Source organism: Hyla sarda, chromosome 4 (genome assembly GCF_029499605.1).
Source record: "Hyla sarda isolate aHylSar1 chromosome 4, aHylSar1.hap1, whole genome shotgun sequence".
NCBI lineage: Eukaryota > Metazoa > Chordata > Amphibia > Anura > Hylidae > Hyla > Hyla sarda.
In genome coordinates, this window is record NC_079192.1 from 407,566,229 (window position 1) to 407,577,973 (window position 11,745).

At 41.3% G+C, this 11,745-nt stretch overlaps 1 pseudogene; it reads right to left on the reverse strand.

Annotated features, from left to right (window-relative positions):
- Window positions 1–7,841: 7,841 nt before the first annotated feature.
- Window positions 7,842–11,125, reverse strand: LOC130367502 (hemagglutinin/amebocyte aggregation factor-like; annotated as a pseudogene).
- Between the last annotated feature and the right edge of the window lie 620 nt (window positions 11,126–11,745).

Genomic DNA, 11,745 nt, shown 5'->3' on the forward strand with positions numbered 1-11,745 from the left:
TCTGATGATGTTACCAGCGCACACGTGCATGCGTTTATCTTTACATAGATCCACAGCTTCTGTGTCGGGATGTCGGACACGTCATGTGATCAAAGGGAGTGTAGCCAGGGGTCAAGTGCTGGGAAAAAAAAGTGAAGGAACTCGCCCATGATTTCCACTCAAGGGCTGGTCCTGCTAATAGGAATGGTGTTCCTGCTGTGGAAAAAGTGCAGGAACTCAATTCCCACACGTTCCTGCAGGACTTGACCCCTGAGCGTAGCTGTGCTGCAATGGAAGGGGGTGACTGATGTGTGAGAGGGAAATAAGTCACCTCCCACCTTGAAACAAAGGATCCTGGGGATTGTAGTCTGAGGTAGGCCACGGAAACCAAAAAGAGCCATTTGCTAAAAACAAGCCAGCAACGTGATGGGGAACACAGGACATGGCCATTTACCACCAACACAAGCACAGATCCTTGGTAAGCATGTTCATTACTGTATTACAATAAATTACTAAAGTCAACTTATGTTTGATGAACCATTTAACTAAGTAATGGGAGTTTTTCCCAAAAATCCAGTATAAAAGGCATAAATATAGGACTGCTTTCACACTATAAAAATGCTTCCGTTAGATATGCCCGTCATAAAAATCTTGAAAAGCGGCCGATAGAAAATCCCTAATGGCCGTTAGAAAATCCCATTATAGTCTATGGGATTTTTCTTTTCAATAAGGTTTTTTATTGAATTTTAACATATAAAGGAACAAATTATATATCATATTCTATTGAAATCATAGACTGTGTGAATAAGAACATCAGGGTAGATATGTAAAGTACATTAGTTGCAACTATCTTCATAGGAATATCGCTGACAGGATAAAATAAAATTGTGGTATTTGAGGTAACACATCTGGCCAAAACATATTCGAAACAAAAATTACATAAGACAAATATTTTTGGTAGAAGCTTATGTGATGAAGAAGAAAATTGTATACCGTGTTTCTCCGAAAATAAGACCGGGTCTTATATTAATTTTAGTCACAAAAAACACACTAGGGCTTATTTTCAGGGTAGGGCTTATTTATTTACGGTATGTACATTGAGCAACATTTAACGATATTTACCCCCCCCCCCCCCCACAACATCATCAAGTGATGGGTGCAGCTCTGCCCCCCCCCCCAACGTCCCCCGCCACCGGTTTATCAGCCCAGCGCTGCACCCAACATCGGGAGACTAATCGTATGTCATCCGCGAGCACAGCTTATCCCCCCCCCCCCCCCCCCCCCCGCCAAATAATTATCACTACTTGTACTTTGTATTCCTGTGCCCGGGCTGCAAATATTAAAAAACTAATTTTAACTCTACCTTCGTCCTCCGTTCCCCCGTTGCTAAGGAACCGGCCTCATGGTCCCTCCGCTGTTCTTGCTGCTTCCTGGGGATGGGAACGTCACAGAGCCTTCAGCCTATCACCGGCCGCAGCGATGTCCCGCCTTGGCCGATGATAGGCTGAGCCCACTGTCATGTAAGAAGCCGTCCGGCTCCTCACATGACAATGCGCTCAGCCTATCATCGGCCGAGGTGGGACATTGCTGCGGCCGGTGATAGGCTGAAGGCTCTGAGACGTCCCAACGGGGGAACGGAGGACGAAGGTACAGTAAGTTAAAGTTTGTTTTTTAATATTTGCAGCCCGGGCATTGCCTAGGTCAGTGGTCTTCAACCTGCGGACCTCCAGATGTTGCAAAACTACAACTCCCAGCATGCCCGGACAGCCAACGGCTGTCCGGGCATGCTGGGAGTTGTAGTTTTGCAACATCTGGAGGTCCGCAGGTTGAAGACCACCGGCCTAGGTCTTATTTTCGGGGTAGGGCTTATATTGCAGCCCACCCCGATAATCCAGCTAGGGCTTTGCCATAGATCCGTCTGGTTTTATCTATGAGAAGGTTGAATGGGTTTCATTATACAGGTTTCAGGTGGTGGAGTTTATTTTGGCACAATGGGAATCTCCTTGTATCGACGCTTCCTTCTGTATTTAATAACATCTTTGTTGTTTCTTTGTTGATTTATTCTCAAACATAATGTTAGATAAAAGGACACGATGTACAAATGTCAAGACGTGCCCTATGGCGCCACAAACATCTACAGTTCACATAAAGTTAAACTTAAGAGAATAAAGCATCTCCAGACCTCAGGGTGGGGTCATGAATGTCTGGTTGGCTGAGTTGTTGGATCTTCGTGGTTTAATTCAACAAGAACGTTTCATGTGTCCCAGGGCAGTGTTTCCCAACCAGGGTGCCTCCAGCTATTGCAAAACTACTACTTTCCTCAGCTCTCCTGGTGCAGCTGGAATTTATCTCCTGTCCTCCAGCTCCAGTTTTCATCCTGCTTTAGGTGGCCAACACTTAACACTGCTGTTCAGCCTATCACCAGCCAAGGAGGGACATCACTGTGACCCTCAAATAGCAGATCGACCCCTCCAGCCCTCCAGGGATTAGGGGAAACTTGTAGGAACTTCTCTATCCTGTACCCAGGACAAGGCTGTGGCATCACAAGGTCCAGCCTGCCTAGAGATACTGCAAAGTGGCTCTTCATCTGGACTGTGCCAGCGGGCCTGAACTGTACACTGTGACCCCACCAGCAGAATAGTGAGTACAGCTCTGGAGTATAATACAGGATATAACTCAGGATCAGTACAGGATAAGTAATGTATGTACACAGTGATCCCACCAGCAGAATAGTGAGTACAGCTCTGGAGTATAATACAGGATATAACTCAGGATCAGTACAGGATAAGTAATGTAATGTATGTACACTGTGACCCCACCAGCAGAATAGTGAGTACAGCTCTAGAGTATAATACAGGATATAACTCAGGATCAGTACAGGATAAGTAATGTATGTACACTGTGACCCCACCAGCAGAATAGTGAGTACAGCTCTGGAGTATAATACAGGATATAACTCAGGATCAGTACAGGATAAGTAATGTATGTACACTGTGACCCCACCAGCAGAATAGTGAGTACAGCTCTGGAGTATAATACAGGATATAACTCAGAATCAGTACAGGATAAGTAATGTATGTACACAGTGATCCCACCAGCAGAATAGTGAGTACAGCTCTGGAGTATAATACAGGATATAACTCAGGATCAGTACAGGATAAGTAATGTATGTACACTGTGACCCCACCAGCAGAATAGTGAGTACAGCTCTGGAGTATAATACAGGATATAACTCAGGATCAGTACAGGATAAGTAATGTATGTACACTGTGACCCCACCAGCAGAATAGTGAGTACAGCTCTGGGGTATAATACAGGATATAACTCAGGATCAGTACAGGATAAGTAATGTAATGTATGTACACAGTGACCTCACCAGCAGAATAGTGAGTGCACCTCTGAAGTATAATACAGGATATAACTCGGGATCAGTACAGCATAAATAATGTAATGTATGTACACAGTGACCTCACCAGCAGAACAGTGAATACAGCTCTGGGGTATAATACAAGATATAACTCAGGATCAGTACAGGATAAGTAATGTAATGTATGTACACAGTGACCTCACCAGCAGAATAGTGAGTGCAGCTCTGGAGTATAATACAGGATATACCTCAGGATCAGTACAGGATAAGTAATGTATGTACACAGTGACCTCACCAGCAGAATAGTGAGTACAGCTCTGGGGTATAATACAGGATATAACTCAGGATCAGTACAGGATAAGTAATGTAATGTATGTACACAGTGACCTCACCAGCAGAATAGTGAGTGCACCTCTGAAGTATAATACAGGATATAACTCGGGATCAGTACAGCATAAATAATGTAATGTATGTACACAGTGACCTCACCAGCAGAACAGTGAGTACAGCTCTGGGGTATAATACAAGATATAACTCAGGATCAGTACAGGATAAGTAATGTAATGTATGTACACAGTGACCTCACCAGCAGAATAGTGAGTGCAGCTCTGGAGTATAATACAGGATATACCTCAGGATCAGTACAGGATAAGTAATGTATGTACACAGTGACCTCACCAGCAGAATAGTGAGTACAGCTCTGGGGTATAATACTTAATATAACTCCGGATCAGTACATGATAAGTAATGTAATGTATGTACACAGTGACCTCACCAGCAGAATAGTGAGTACAGCTCTGAAGTATAATACAGAATATAACTCAGGATCAGTACAGGATAAGTAATGTAATGTATGTACACAGTGACCTCACCAGCAGAATAGTGAGTACAGCTCTGGAGTATAATACAGGATATAACTCAGGATCAGTACAGGATAAGTAATGTATGTACACAGTGACCCCACCAGCAGAATAGTGAGTATGATACAGGATATAACTCAGGATCAGTACAGGATAAGTAATGTAATGTATATACACAGTGACCCCACCAGCAGAATAGTGAGTGCAGCTCTGGAGTATAATACAGGATATACCTCAGGATCAGTACAGGATAAGTAATGTATGTACACAGTGACCTCACCAGCAGAATAGTGAGTACAGCTCTGGGGTATAATACTTAATATAACTCCGGATCAGTACATGATAAGTAATGTAATGTATGTACACAGTGACCTCACCAGCAGAATAGTGAGTACAGCTCTGGAGTATAATACAGGATATAACTCAGGATCAGTACAGGATAAGTAATGTAATGTATGTACACAGTGACCTCACCAGCAGAATAGTGAGTACAGCTCTGGAGAATAATACAGGATATAACCCAGGATCAGTACAGGATAAGTAATGTAATGTATATACATAGTGACCTCACCAGCAGAATAGAGAGTGCAGCTCTGGAGTATAATACAGGATATAACTCAGGATCAGTACAGGATAAGTAATGTAATGTATGTACACAGTGACCCCACCAGCAGAATAGTGAGTACAGCTCTGGAGTATAATACAGGATTTAACCAAGGGTTATTACAAATTAAGTATTATACTCCACTGCTGCACCCACTATCCTGCACACGTTGTACATACATCCCACTACCTATCTTGTTGTGACCCTGAATTATATCCGGCATTAAGTGCTTATAATTGCACTTAATGCAGGATATAATTGTATTATAATCTGGTGGTCTTATTCTCGGCATATGCATTGAAGTCTTGTATTTACAGAACAGGTACAATAGCCACTACTGTCATTTGGTTATGTTATATTGTTTTACATATATATATATATATATATATATATATATATATACTAGCTGAGTACCCGGCGTTGCCCGGTTTTTCCTTCCTAATCCTTGTTGGGGAGGAAAATAAACAAAGGAGGAAGCTTTTGAGTTCATATCCGTCCTCATATATTGTTGTCATATCCCGTCCTCCTATCCTGTCCTCCTATCCCGTCCTCCTATCCCGACCCGTAATATGTATACCAGTTATTGAAATATCTCCAGCCGTATGGAAGTTATGTGGGAGCATACATTTCCCATTGATTTGCATTGGACTTTAACCCCTTAAGGACCGGGGTTTTTTTCCGTTTTTGCATTTTCGTTTTTTGCTCCTTGCCTTTAAAAAATCATAACTCTTTCAATTTTGCACCTAAAAATCCATATGATGGCTTATTTTTTGCAACACCAATTCTACTTTGTAATGACATCAGTCATTGTGCCCAAAAATCTACGGTGAAACGGAAAAAAAAATCATTATGAGACAAAATTGAAAAAACCCCCCGCCATTTTGTAACTTTTGGAGGCTTCCGTTTCTATGTAGTACATTTTTCTGTAAAAATGACACCTGATATTTATTCTGTATGTCCATACGGTTAAAATGATCCCCTACTTATATAGATTTGATTTTGTCGGACTTCTGGAAAAATTCATAACTTCATGCAGGAAAATTAATACGTTTAAAATTGTCATTTTTCCGTGTATGGGGCGGTATGAAGGCTCATTTTGTGCGCCGTGATCTGAAGTTTTTAACGGTACCATTTTTGCATTGATAGGACTTATTGATTGCTTTTTATTCATTTTTTCATGATATAAAAAGTGACCAAAAATGCACTATTTTGGACTTTGGAATTTTTTTGCGCGCACGCCATTGACTGTGCGGTTTAATTAACGATATATTTTTATAATTTGGACATTTCCGCACGCGGCGATACCATATATGTTTATTTTTATTTTTATTTACACTGTGTTTTTTTTATGAGAAAAGGGGGGTGATTCAAACTTTTAATAGGGAAGGGGTTAAATGTAGTGTTGAGCGGCATAGGCCATATTCGAATTCGCGAATATTCGCGAATATATGGATGAATATTCGTCATATTCGCGAATATTCGCATATTCGTAATAGGCTCGTTTTATTTTCGCATATGCGAATATTCACGCATGCGAAAATTAACATATACGAAAATTTGTATATACAAAAATTTACATATGCGGCAATTCGCATATGCGAAAATTAGCATATGCAAATATTCGCATATGCGAAAATACGCACACCAGTCTTACACAGTATTATTAGAGCCTTCTTACACCACATAAGCTGGAAGCAGAGATGGGGGGGATCATTGTGATGTGTACTGTGGGAAGAAAAAAAAAAGAATATTCGTAATTACGAATATATAGCGCGATATTCGCGAATAACATTCGAGTTGCGAATATTCGCGAGCAACACTAGTTAAATGGTATTTATTCACTTTTTTTTCACTTTTTTTTGCAGTGTTATAGCTCCCATAGGGACCTATTACACTGCACACACTGATATCTTATACTGATCATTGGTATTCCATAGGGACCTATAACACTGCACACACTGATCTCTTATACTGATCATTGTTATCCCATAGGGACCTATAACACTGCACACACTGATCATTGTTATCCCATAGGGACCTATAACACTGCACACACTGATATCTTATACTGATCATTGTTATTCCATAGGGACCTATAACACTGCACACACTGATCTTTATCATTGATCACTGGTTTCTCATAAGAAACCAGTGATCAACGATTCTGCCGCATGACTGCTCATGCCTGGATCTCAGGCACTGAGCAGTCATTCGGCGATCGGACAGTGAGGAGGCAGGTAAGGGCCCTCCCGCTGTCCTGTAAGCTGTTGGGGTCGCCGCGGCTATCCCGAACAGCCCACTGAGCTAACCGGCATGGTTTCAGTTTCACTTTAGACGCAGTGTTTAACTTTGAACGCCGCGTCTAAAGGGTTAATAGCGCGCGGCACAGCGATCAATGCCGCGCACTATTAGCCACGGGTCCTGGCCGTTGTTAGAGGCTGGGCCCGACCCGCTATGATGCGGGGCCACGCCGTTATAGATCGGGAGCGGACTCATGACGTTCCAGTACGTCATGTGTCCTTAAGGGGTTAAACAAAACCCCCGACCCTCACAAATGGGGGTAGTTAAGGGTTAAATTAACTATCCTATATTTTAAGTGGATATATAAGTAACATATGACCAAGTATTATCGAAATATCTCCAGCCGTTTGGAAGTTATATTTCGCATTGACTTGTATGGGACTTTAAACATAAACCCCGCCCCTGGCAAATGAGGGTGAGTAAGGGTTAAATTACCTACCTATGTTTGTTGTTGACATATAAGTAACATGTGGCCAAGTTTCATGTTAATATCTTTAGCAGTTTGAAAGTTTTTGTGGAACATACACACATACATACATACATACATACATCTATACATACATACATACATACACACATACACACGTTGAGTTTTATATATATATTTATACATATATATATATATATATATATTTTTTTATTTTTTATTTATTTTTTTCTAGGACAAGCAAAAACATTCTTCTTTACATCTTTTATTTCAAGATGTTTTCATCTACAACACCATAGCTAACTAAAGTCTCTGTGTTCTGGAGCGCCCCCTGGAGGACAGCAGCTCATCACTTTTCACATGTGTAGTATCTCCAGCGTCGGTCTCTAAAAAATAAATAAATAAATAAATAAAGCAGAAGCTTCAGTTTTCACAATTATGTTGTATAAAGTCATAAAGTAATGATAAGTTTGGCTTTAGTCCGGGCATAGAACATCATCCTCATGACTCTGACTGCCCCTGAGGCTCTAGTCGCAGCACTGCGCAAAATCTAGCAAATGTTCACTGAGCAGGAAGGCATAGAATATGTGCCTCTCTTCTTAGTATGCAGTATGTGCCTCTCTGCTTAGTATGCAGTATGTGCCTCTCTGCTTAGTATGCAGTATGTGTCTCTCTGCTTAGTATGCAGTATGTGCCTCTCTGCTTAGTATGCAGTATGTGCCTCTCTGCTTAGTATGCAGTATGTGCCTCTCTGCTTAGTATGCAGTATGTGCCTCTCTGCTTAGTGTGCAGTATGTGCCTCTCTGCTTAGTGTGCAGTATGTGCCTCTCTGCTTAGTGTGCAGTATGTGCCTCTCTGCTTAGTAAGCAGTATGTGCCTCTCTGCTTAGTATGCAGTATGTGCCTCTCTGCTTAGTATGCAGTATGTGCCTCTCTGCTTAGTATGCAGTATGTGCCTCTCTGCTTAGTATGCAGTATGTGCCTCTCTGCTTAGTATGCAGTATGTGCCTCTCTGCTTAGTATGCAGTATGTGCCTCTCTGCTTAGTATGCAGTATGTGCCTCTCTGCTTAGTATGCAGTATGTGCCTCTCTGCTTAGTATGCAGTATGTGCCTCTCTGCTTAGTATGCAGTATGTGCCTCTCTGCTTAGTATGCAGTATGTGCCTCTCTGCTTAGTATGCAGTATGTGCCTCTCTGCTTAGTATGCAGTATGTGCCTCTCTGCTTAGTATGCAGTATGCTTAGTATGCTTGATCATTGCTATGGTGCACTCTTTTTCAGTATGTCTGTGTTCTTTAACTTAAGTGCTGTAATTCTATGAGATAAGATGCCAAAAGTGTTCTGTCGTAATATAAAAGGGGACAATTGTGCATCTGTATCTTTCCTGGCCACATCTGCAGGGGCCCTATTGTTTACAATGTAAGCAGCTAAATGTGGGTGTGGCTACAGTGTGATTGACAGCAGGCAGAACATAGCCGTTCCTGTTCTTTTTTTTTTTAGCACTTTGTGTGAATTTAACATTATAATGTACGTACTTCTTTTTAGCACTTTGTGTGAATTTAACATTATAATGTACGTACTTCTGTTGTCATGGTAACTGGAAGCACCAGCCAGAAAACGACCTGAAGACGCCCTCCATGTTAAATATTCATCAAAATTCTTAACATATCCAGTCCATTGACAGTTGCGCCCAATGTTCATGTTTCCTCGACAGCACAAGAATCGCCACCTGTATATGTAAATTCTTGTTAGATCTGGTCGACTTATATTCGATTACCTCTCAACAATTTAATACTAATTTGGTGGATATTTTGAGCCCCACCTACCTTGTAATTCACCAAAAATATCTTTATGCAAATCTCCATAGGTGCTTGCTGTGAGTGCGTACATGATACATTGTAGGAAGCCCTCATGTACATTGTCTACCCTGTGATTTACCTTCTGTCTTCTCTTTTGTTGTCATGGTAACTGCTCATCCCACTTAGCACCAATCCAGATGGACATGTGTATTCTAACAGTTCGTCAAAAAAGTTTACATAGCCCGACCAGACACAGGATGCAGGTCTGCTGAAGGTATTCTTGCAGTTGAAGTCCCAGACACGGTCCTCATAACGATCATCATGTCAACTGGAGATACAATAAAAGAGACAGAACTTATCGGGAGAAGGGCATTTTTTATGTAATTTTTTTTACAAATAAAATGTTTTAACTACACTTCAATCACTGATCTGGTCAAAAGTGTTGTGTGTGAAAGACACTAACACTATAACAATACTACGTATACATATAAGACCTTTCAACCAAGGAAGTGGTCGGCACAATCACCATAGGCTCCCGCACTCCGTCTACTGCACCTGGGAGTTGCTTGGTCACATGGACATCAGAAGACAAGTGTTAGGTTCAGGTGGGGCTCTATCCTTATAGCAATAACAAACATTCAGAATACTTTGGAGGCACTCACCAAGAACGTAGAACACTCTTCCTTTATTCAATGATTAGCGTAACATCAAAAAAGCTGGATAAAAACTCGAATGGCACAAATGAGTTTACAGCCGTTTCACACACCTTCCGAAACTTTGTCTGACAAAGCGCTGGAAGGTGCATGAAATGGTTGTAACCTTGTTTGTGGCAAGTTTATATCTAGGTTTTAGGCCATGTCACGAGAACCCTGAACAGAGCCCTGAAATGCTCAAATGGGCTGTGTTTACATAGGTCCCGCTCCATTTTAAGCTTGATCACTAGGCTTGACCTGGTGTAGTGCCATATTTTGTGAGTTGCCATGGAAAGTGTTACATGACTCAGCACTTACCAGTGCTGGACTAAGGCTGCTTTATTGGCTTACAAGCACATACCCGCCCTCTACCATTGGTTCTTAGGGGGCATTGGAGGGGGGGGGGGGGTGCGCGTGTCACATGACCACCTGTACTGTGTGTGTAACACCATTCTCTTCAGTGTGTGTTTGTCTCCCACAGCCTTCATTCCCCGTTATGGTGATCGCACTTGCGGGGGAGAAGCAGAACTGATGTCCCCACACCGGGGAATAGTTGATATGTGACCCGTGGGCGTAGCTCTGCTTCTCCCCCTCCCCCCCAATGCACGATCCCCATAGCAGGGAATGAATGCTGTTGGAGCCAAACACACACTGAAGAGAACGGTGTTGCACACACAGTATAGGTGGTCACGTGACATGCGCACCCCTCCCCCCCAAGAACCAATGGTAGAGGTCGGGTGTGCACGTGTCAGCCAATAAAGCAGCCTTAGTCCAGCACTGGAAAGTGCTAAGTCCTGTAACACATTCCATGGCAAAACACAAAATATGGCACTACACCGGAAATATCAGGACTATTGGCAAGTGTGACATAAATGAAGACGAATGAAATTTCACAATTGTCACCTCAACATACGTTTTTTTATCTACTTACCTTGTAATACCCCCGATGCTCTGATGACTTCTGCATTGAAAATGTAGAGGTCCATCATATTTGTTAACCCATCGTGCTAAAAAAACAAGATAAATGTTAATAGTATATTAATCGGCCTGTGTGGGGCATTAAATCTAGTTTGCTTTGTCACCATGGTAAACGTCCATGTGCTGAATAGACTGGAGATATATCCTTGTAGCCTCCCGGGATTGGGTCTAGGTTAGATTCATAAAACGCTACTTACTTGGGCCAACTTTGAGGCCATGTTCACAGGGTAAAAAATATTTATTTATTTATTTATTTTTAATGTGAAACTGCTGTAAAAACAGTTTTTAGAACTGTAGAAAACATTTTCTTATAATAATGCGCTTTATAGTTTTTAATGGGAAAATTGCCTGTTAGTGCAAATATAATGTAAAAATAATAGCCATAATTCCAACAGACGTTATATGTTTCAGCTTCTTTATTTCCTGACAATTTTAGGTAGAAAAATAAAATAAAAACAGGCAAAATAAAAAACAAATTTGGCTATAAAATTATAAAAACCCTCCAATCTATTTATTATATATTATTTATGGCTACGAAAACTGCCAAAATTGTGTGTGAACAAAGCCTTATATATAATGAGAGTGATAATGAACTGGTATTAAATGTTCTATTAGGATATAATATTAGACATATAACACATATAACATTAACTTCCAAGGAATAAGCTTACACATTACATTATCTACAAGGAAGCAGACCAATATACAGTACAGACCAAACGCTTGGACACATTAGAGTT